The sequence below is a fragment of the Camellia sinensis genome, chromosome 8 (genome assembly GCF_055761805.1).
Source record: "Camellia sinensis isolate YWXY chromosome 8, ASM5576180v1, whole genome shotgun sequence".
In the NCBI taxonomy this organism is placed as follows: Eukaryota; Viridiplantae; Streptophyta; class Magnoliopsida; order Ericales; family Theaceae; genus Camellia; species Camellia sinensis.
This window is the reverse complement of record NC_138968.1, coordinates 192050058-192059967: the sequence shown is the minus strand read 5'-3', so window position 1 is coordinate 192059967 and position 9910 is coordinate 192050058.

Sequence of the window (9910 nt, the reverse complement as noted above, 5' to 3'; positions counted from 1 at the left end):
ATGGAGTTTCTTTTCATGTTCATGGTACTAAAAGTATGGAAGAGATTCAAAACCAATAATTTACGTTGGTGAATCAGCGATGACTTATCATTTTGATTTGGGAATATATTGTAAAAAATAATTATTTTTATAAGAATATTCAGAAGTTGTACTCACTTTATTTTAATTAAAAAAATTCACTATTTTTTGTTCTTATTTTGCGGGCAACTGTTTTGTGTGTACAATTACCTCTTTGCATTAGGTTTCATTTCCCTTGCAAAAAATGTTTCTATACAAAATTTTCTATACACTATGCCTCGTTTGGCATGTGAGAGTTTTAGCTTAAAAGTCAAAAAGTTACTAAAAAAAATCAAAAAGTCTATAATATATACCAAAAAGTCAAAGATTCCGTTTTCTCTATACTTTTTGCACATCTTTTTGTAAAAAATTAAAAAGTTATTCTAAACATACTAATTTTTTTTACTTAATATTTTAATCAAATAGTTACTATAATAGCATTTTCCCAAACATGGCCTATGAGAAATTTTTGTAGCTGTCAATATCATACAAGTCATAAATGGCAGCTACACTAACTTCTCACAAATTAAGAGAGTGTTTGAGATAATTTAAATAAGTATATTTTTTAACTTTTTATAAAAAGATATAAAAAAAATAAAATAGTAATGCGACTTAAAAAATATTTTGTAAAAAATATACTAATATAAGAGATGTCAAATAGTACCTGGATAAAACAACAATATTAGTCATACAGGAAAAAAAAAATTACTGCCAAAAAAAAAAAAAAAACTGGAAATGTATCATTCTAGGTGGGTGCATGTTTATAAAATGCATGTTTCCCAGTAAGATGCTAACCTCACTTTCCTCTGATACTGATCAATGGAGCATTAGTTTCCATCACCCGCTCTGCTCTTGGCCTTCCTCGTCTTCATTTTCATGGTACTCTTGATCAACACAACCAAACCCAATACCTCAGCTTCAAAGCTCCCTCCAGGGCCATGGCAACTACCGCTCATAGGAAACATACACCAGCTTGTTGGCTCATCGCTACCCCCACCACACCTTGACAAACTTATCCACAAAACATGGACCTTTGATGCATCTCCGCCTCGGCAAAGTCTCCACCATCGTCGTCTCTTCTCCAGAAGTCGCCGAATAGGTCATGAAAACCCATGATCTCGTCTTCCCTGAAAAGCCATACCTTCTCGCTTCTCGGATTCTCTCTTACGGTTCCACAAACATTGGGTTTTCCCCATAGGGTGAATACTTCGAAGCGGGTCGAAACGTTTAAGGGAACTAGGGAAGAGGAGGTGATGAATTTTGTAAGAGACATTTCTGTATTATTATAGTGGGAAACGTTTAAGGGAATTAGGGAAACGTTTAAGCAAAATGCTTTTGAGCTGCTGATAACATATATGTTGCTTTTGCCATTAAAATAGTGGGAAAATGTTGCCAAGACCACCATGTATTATTATTAATGTACGGGGAGAAAATATTCCGGCAAGCCCGTACTCCTTTCTTCCGAGCTCCGTTTATGTCTGATCACATGCGAGCAAATGACGGTGAGCTACCCGGCGGTGTGTGGCCGGAAAAACCCTCCGATGATCAAGTTAGCACACACCTTAGGATAGAGAGAGAGAGGAGTGTTTGAATGTAAGAATTCCTTACAAAGTGTTCGTCTGTCTGCGTATGGGGGGCGCAGACATGTTTATATACCCTCAGCGCCCCATATCTACTCCCAGACATCTTCTGACACGTGGCTCCGCTATCCCATCTGTCAGCATAAACCTTGCTGAACATCACCTAATCTCAACTGCCTGCCTTTTCAGCCGGAGCTCGGCGGCCGAGCTTCTCTATCCACGGTCGTGCTGTGCTTCATACCCAAGCACTTTACTGGCTAAGCCCAAGGAGGACCGGGCTAGGCGGCATCTCGGCAAAGCCTAGCCCGGGGCACCTCCTGTGGTCGGCCTTCCTGCTGATCAAACGATTACCCCGGCTGACCACGCCTTTCCGGGCGCTGGTCACTCAGCTCGACTGGCTCTGCCATTGCCTGATCAAGCAGCTCGGTCCAACCGAGCACTGCCTTGCCGAGCAGCTTCTTTACGGTCTGGTCGGCACATGCTTGGCCCAACTCCTGCCCGGCCCAATTCCTGGCAGCCCGTCAACGGGCGGATCGCCAGTCATCTCGGCCCCATGCACCATTAGGCTCTCAACCTGCTTGGCCGTTACCTCGGCCCAATTCCAGATCATAAATCTCCCTCTCAATTGCCCCTTAATTCCGTCCGCGCGAGCGTGACTGGGATTACCTATACTTCGACCGAGGTAACATTTCTTCGGTCTTCAAAATGCCAAAGGGCGACCAGGCTAGTTAATCATTACTGTCTGCAACTTGCCCGGTTATACTCCTCGGCTGACGTCCTCTTCTTTGAAAGTATCCCGATTGGCTCTTCGACTCTTCAACCTGTCTCTTCAGTTCTGAAGTCGCCATAAATGGGGACACATGGCGGCCTGCCATTGATCCTCGAGCAGCCAACCTGCCGTTTTTGCCAGAATTTGAATTTTTGGGCGGTTTCTTCGCCTATACATATAAGCCCCCTCTTCCTCAACACACTCCTACTGCTTCTCTGCAATCCGACGCTTCAGAGCTCAAGCAACTTTCTCGCAGCCTCGTCTGCCATTCTTCGCGCTCGAAGGAACTGTTCATGCCTTTCACTGGTAAGTCTTTCGACCCCTCTTTTGTTGCTATCTTCTTAAATATTTCTCACATTAGGGCACTAAAACATAGTTCTTAGGTCGTAGCCACAGAAACCGTCCCAAACCTCCCACTGTTCTTGGTGTTCTTTATTTTTCCTGAAGAACACTGAAGAACTGGGGCAGACCGGGCTCCTGGTCTTCATTTGATCCAAAAAACCAATCTAATCGAGCAAATAACATGTTTGTCTCAAGCCCAGCGAAAATCGAGATAACAAAAGGAATTGGTCGCCCAACCGGACTAACAACTGGTCTGCTTGGGTGACCGAGCTCTTTAGTTAGCTTAGACGACCGAGGTGGTTTGGCATTCTTAATGACTGAGCTAAAGTCCAGCTCCCTTCGCGCGACCGCACTCACACTTACACTTGCCATCCTTTCCCTACAGAGTCCAAGGGGACCACTGTCCATTCCTGAGGCTCTCAGGACCGAGCAGCAACCAATTACCACAGTGCCAAACCCCTCAGCCGAGCTATCCTAGGCCGGCCACAAATGGGGAAATTCCGCTTCCTAGTGGATACTCCGGCCGCGCTGGCTGCGTTCAGGGAGGAGTACGGCATCCCGGCCGATGTCCACCTGGAGCTCGCAGAAGAAGAGGCCACGCCTTGGGGTAGAATAGAATAATGCCCCTTCACCGTGTTGTCGATCGTCGAAGGAGGCCTCCGCTTCCCACTGAACCCACTTATCACCGAGTTCCTACGCCGAACCGGGCTAGCACCCACCCAAGTGTCCACCAACACTTACCGGATAATAAACGGCGTGCACGTGCTGAACAACCGGTTAGGCATAAGCCTAGGTTTAGCCGAGATCCTACGCCAATACACCCTCAGCCACACCGGCGACGGCCTCGCCTATTATCTCAAGATTAGACCGGGCAGAGAGAAAATCGTGACCGGCACACCAGACAAGGATCTTCACGACGATGATTTCTTCTGGGTGTCAGGCAATTACGAGACAGCCGAGGTACCGAGCTGGATGTTAAGCAAAAATTTTGGCAGCACATGTAAGTCGCGCAAACTACCTCGGTTAATACACTTTCTTCGTGTTTTTGTACTTTAATCATTTTCTTTCTTGTTTCTTTTGCAGCAATCCAAGCCTTGCAAGCCAACTATCATTTCCCCAACGTAGAGGCAATCAGGACCGCGCTCTGCTACCGCGACCGAGATTGCAACCAATTGCTCGGCTACAGTCCCACATACAGATACTCCGCTCCCCGCCGGAGTAAAGTTACAGACTTCCTCCGCGCTCCAACACCTCCACCAGATCCAACTCTGCCAGACGTTCCCCTCATTCGCTTGACAAAGGAACAAGAAATGGCCAAACGAAGCAGAATCAAGAACCTGCTCACCGCCACATCTGCCGAGATGCCGAGCGTTGTCACTCACTCGCCAGCCGCCGGTCAATCCAGCGGCGCCGTGGTCGCTCTTGCCTCTCAAGTGACCGGGCAGTCCATCCGAGAACCTGCTCCACGCCGTGCTGGTAAAAGAGCTCGGGCGGACCCATCTGCCGAGCTTGTCGCCGAGCTGACTACCGAGCATCCATCTGACGCTCCCGTCCCAGTGCCGGCCTGGCGTTCACAGTTGAAGCACCGGGGTCAAGACATCCCGGCCACGGCTTCGATCAAGGGCGATAAAGAGCATTTGCTCGCCTTCGATCTTTCCAAAGCTCTTCTTCTACCGAGCGACGTGGTCGGCAGCGACCACGTCCCTGACACTCCGGTTGGTAAAATCATCAGTGAAGTCTATGGCTAGGGTAAGTCAATGTACCTCTGAAAATTTCACAAGTGTTTGCCCGGTTCCTTTTCTAATCAACTTTGCTTATGGCAGGCCATTCAGAAACAACACCTCGTATTGGAGCGCATCCATAGACTTCGGCAAAAGGCCAATGACACAGCCAGCCAAGTCGAGAGCCTCCAAGCCAAGCTCGGCCGGGCAAAGTCTTCGCTTGAGATGGCAAATGCAGATAACAACAGACTGCTCGGTCGGCTGGATGCGGCCGAGAAAAAACGGGATGAGCTCCAGACCGAGGTAAGCGCGCTTAAAAAGTCGAAGAAGAAAGACTGCCGGGCTGCTAACAACGCCGGCTTCAACGAAGTCGAGCAGAGCTATAAAAAACAAGTCTTTGCAACACAAGACATTTACTTCAAAGTTGGCTAGAAGACCGCTTGCGAGCATCTCGGCCAAGGCTCTGACACCGACGTATTTGCCAATCCTCCTCCTGCTTCGCTACCGGTCTACCTCGTGCCATACGTAAACGATGTATTCAGCGCTTTGCAAGTTGAGGCCGAGGAAGGGCTTGAAGAGGGAGACGCCGAGACAGATTCAGAGGCGGAGGATGCCGAGGTGCAGGAGCAGCCCGACCATGACGAGCCCAGTGCATAAGACAAAAGTCCAACCATCAACCTTGATGCCGCCGAGGACGAGTTTACCATTCTCTCCCCCTTAGTTTAGTTTTCTTCTCCTTTTTGTATTTTTGCTTTCGCGCTTCTGATGTAACCGGGCTCTGTCCCCACCTTTTGTATTGACTTTCTTATCAATGAAAAACTCAAATTTCGCCAAGTATTTGCACGGTTGTCATCAATTCCATCTTTAGCAAATCATCTCGGTATAAATCATAGATTGAACAAAACACCTCGTCAACCGGAATTCATAACTCGGTTGAAATACTTAAGAACAAAACAACAAATTCTTAAACCGAAATAACCATCTCGGTTGGTAATAACAAAGTTGAACAAATCACCAACTCTTCCAACCGGAGTAAATCATCTCGGTTGGGAATAGCAGTTGAACAAATCACCAACTCTTCCAACCGGAGTAAATCATCTCGGTTGGGAATCCTGAGTTGGACAAAACACCAACTCTTTCAACCGGAATAAATCATCTCGGTTGGGAATCCGCAGTTGGACAAAACACCAACTTTTCCAACTGGAGCAAACCATCTCGGTTGGGAATCCACAGTTGGACAAAACACTAACTCTTCCAACTGGAGCAAACCATCTCGGTTGGGAATCCGAAGTTGGACAAAACACCAACTCTTCCAACCGGAATAAATCATCTCGGTTGGGAATCCGCAATTGGACAAAACACCAACTCTTTCAACCGGAGCAAACCATCTCGGTTGGGAATCCGAAGTTGGACAAAACACCAACTCTTCCAACCGGAGTAAATCATTTCGGTTTTTACATTAGAACAATAGTCCAAATGCTAAAGCAAAATTACTATTATATATTGACAAAAAGAATTACATTTTGGAGTGCAAGCCAAAAAATTCCTTTGCACAAGGAAAGAAAGCAAAAGCTTAAAAATAATACAGTTTCAAGTTGGCCGCATTCCATGGCCGGGGTATTGCTCTTCCTTCTAGATCCTCCAAGTGGTAAGCCCCCTTGCCCGCCAGACCGGTGATCTTGTAGGGTCCTTCCCAATTTGCCCCTAGTTTGCCTTCACCTGGCACCAGGGTGTTACCCATAACTTTCCTCAAGACCCAATCACCAATTTTGAACGGTCTGGGGTGCACCATCTTGTTATACTTCTTTGAGAGCTCTTGTTGGTAGGTGGCCACATGGATGAGGGCCTTCTCCCGACGCTCTTCCACTAGGTCCAGCTCCAAGGCAATAGCCTCGGCGTTCAGTTCGGGCTCAAAACTCTCGCTTCTTAGGGTGGGCATACCAACTTCCAAAGGTATGACCGCTTCCATGCCATAAGCCAAAGCAAATGGAGTTTCCCCGGTAGATCGCCGCGGGGTTGTTCGGTATGCCCAAAGGACGCTGGGTAATTCCTCAGCCCATTTTCCCTTTACTTTCTCCAGCCGTTTCTTTAACCCAGCCAGTATAGTCTTGTTCGATGCCTCGACTTGACCATTAGACTGCGGGTAAACCGGGGTGGAGTTGTAGAATTCTATCTTCAAATCTTCACAAAATCCTCTGAATAGGCGACCGTCAAACTGGGTGCCGTTGTCAGAGATCAAGATCTTGGGGACGCCAAACCGGGTGACCACGTTCTGCCAGACAAACCGCTTTACGTCTTTTTCTTTGATGGTTGCCAAGGGCTCAGCTTCAACCCATTTCGTGAAGTAATCTGCGGCCGTAATGAAGAATTTCCGGTTGCCCGGTGCTGTTGGCAGTGGCCCCACTATATCTAGCCCCCACATGGCGAAGGGCCAAGGACTGGTGAGGGAAAGAAATTCCCTAGCAGGCTGATGGATCTGATGGGCGAATTTCTGGCATTTTTCACACTTGCGGACGTACTTTTGTGCGTCGGCCTGCATGCACGGCCACCAGTATCCCTGCGAAATAGCTCGGTAGGCCAAGGACCTGCCCCCTATGTGGCTGCCACAAATGCCTTCGTGAATTTCATACAAGAAGGCCTCCACACTATTCGGGTGTACGCACTTTAGATAAGGACCAGTGAAGGACTTTTTATACAACGCACCAGATGGAGAGAGCCAAAACCGCTCTGAATTCACCCGGATTTTGTGGGCTTCTTTCTTGTCAGTTGGTAGAGTCCGGTCTCTGAGGAATAAGATCAAGGGGTCCATCCAGGAAGGACCTAGCGCGGCGCAGAGTACATCCATCTGCCCGGCGTCTTCAATGCTCGGCCGTGGGAGAAAGTCAATTAACAAGGGGTTTAGAGGCGTACTATCTACCATGGAAGCGAGGCCGGCCAGCTTATCAGCTCGGCTGTTCTCTTCACGGCCAATCTGTTGGACTCTGATAGCCTGAAACTGCTTGATGTGTTCCCTGACCAGAGCTTGGTACTTCGCCATTCTGTCATCCTTTGCTTCGTAAATCCCAGAGACTTGGTTGACCACAAGCTGGGAATCACTGTACACCATTAACTCTGATGCCTGCATCTGAAGCGCACTCTTGAGACCGGCCAAAAGCGCCTCATACTCGGCCTCATTATTGGATGTAGGGAAGCCAATGGTGATAGAGTGTTCAATTGTCAACCCATCTGGCGATATCAAAACTATACGTAGCCCGGCGTCGTGACGGTTCGAGGCTCCATCAACAAAAAGTTTCCACATCTCCCCCACGAAGAGCTTTCAGCATTCTGAGGGGTCTTGAGAGGCTTGAAGGTCGATGGGGTCACAACTGCTCGGCAGTGCGGTTTCAAGTTCTGTGTTGATTGGTTCCAATTCAGTCCCCCTTGATGATTCGGCACCGGACTCAGCAAGTTGATCTCTAATGCTCAAGTCCGTAGGCGAATCATCAGGTTGCGGTATTAAGCCGGCCGCAGGTTCTGAGCTGTGTGGTTCCATTTCTTCCCCCCTTGGTGATGCGGGACCGGACAGAGCAGATGGGTCGGTGATACTCAACTCCGTCATCGCATCACCGGGTGGTATAACCGTGCAAACTGAGGGTGCTTCAATGGTGCGCGCAAACTCCGCGTTGCTACTCCCACCAACTGGTTGTATCTCGGATGGTCTTGCGTGCATCTCATCATCTGCAACGGTAATATCGACCGGGCATACCGGATGAGTGCCAGGTGAGAACTCGACGACGAAATCTGCCAAGGTCTGGGCTTTGATAGCAGTGCGCGGCTGGAACTTCACATCAAACTATCCCAACTCGACCGTCCATTTAAGAATTCGGCCTGAAAAGTCCGCCCGTTCAAACAAGGCCTTGAGGGGAAACTCGGTCAGTACGACGATGGTATGGGCGTGAAAATAATGCGCCAACTTCCTCGAAGTCATCATCAATGCCAACGCAAGCTTTTCCAGCGGCAAATATCTCGTCTCAGCCGGCAGCAAGGTCTTGCTGACATAAAAAATTGGGAGGTGCTTGATTCCTTCAGCGCGGACTAGCACCGCACTGACTGCGTGCTGGGAGACGGCAAGGTAAAGGTAGAGTTCCTCACCCGGCTTTGGTGTAACCAACAGTGGCGGAGAGGACAGATATTCCTTGAGCTCGGCCAAAGCTCGGTCACACTCTTCGTCCCACAAGAACTTCGACTTCAATGCTTGAAAGAAAGGGCGGCAGCGATCTGATGACCGGCTTATAAACCGATTAAGCGCGGCGGCCATCCCGGCCAGATGCTGCACGTCCTTAGCCGTGCTGGGCTGCTTTAACTCTTGCACGACTCTGATCTGCGTAGGGCCTGCTTCGATGCCTCGGTTCATGACTAAGAACCCCAAAAATTTTCTAGATCCCACGCCAAAGGCACACTTTGATGCATTCAAGCGCAGCTTATGCTTCTTTAGAATGGCAAACATCTCGGCTAAGTCGGACAAATGGTTTGCCTCATGTCGGCTCTTCACCACCATATCATCGATGTAAGCCTCCATTGTCCGGCCAAGCAAAGGAGCAAACATTTTGGTCACCATCCTCTGAAAGGTTGCCCCGGCGTTCTTCAAACCAAAAGGCATGACTCGGTAGCAGAAGAGTCCCCTTGGAGTCGTGAAAGAGGTGATCTCTCGGTCAGGCCCATGCATGGCGATCTGATGGTAGCCGCTGTAGGCATCCAAAAAACTGAGTCTATTATGTCCAGCCGTCAAGTCCACAAGCTGGTCAATTCGCGGCAAAGGGAAACTATCTTTGGGACAAGCTCGGTTGACTGTCTTATAGTCGACACAAACTCGCCACTTTCCATTCTTCTTGGGCACCACTACTGTGTTGGAAATCCACCGAGGGTAGTGCACTTCCTGAATCGCTCGTGCCTCAAGCAGGTTCTTCACCTCCTCAGCAACTACCTCGGCGTGATACAACACCGATCTCCTTGTTCGCTGGATGACTAGCTTTGCTCCAGGGAAGACATTGAGGTGATGGCAGATAAAACTTGGATCGAGGCCAGGCATATTGTAAGGCGACCACGCGAAGGCTTCGATGTTGGCCATCAAAAACTCAACCATCTCGGTCCTCTCTATAGCCGTGAGACTAGAGCCGAGCAAGAAGAACTTGTCCGGCCGTTCTGTATCAATTCGCACCTCAACCAATTCCTCAACAGCCTTGTCTTCGGCCTTGGTGCCTACATCATCCAAGACCCCCTGGTCCTCCGGTCCCTCAATCATTTGAACGAATCCTTTGGCAGCCCGGCTTCCGTTGACCTCCACGAAGCACTGCTTGGACATGACCTGGTCGCCCCATATCTCCTCGATTACCCCCATAGCCGAGGTGAATCTCATCACCTGGTGGTAGGTCGACGCTACAGCTTGCATAGCGTGAAGCCAT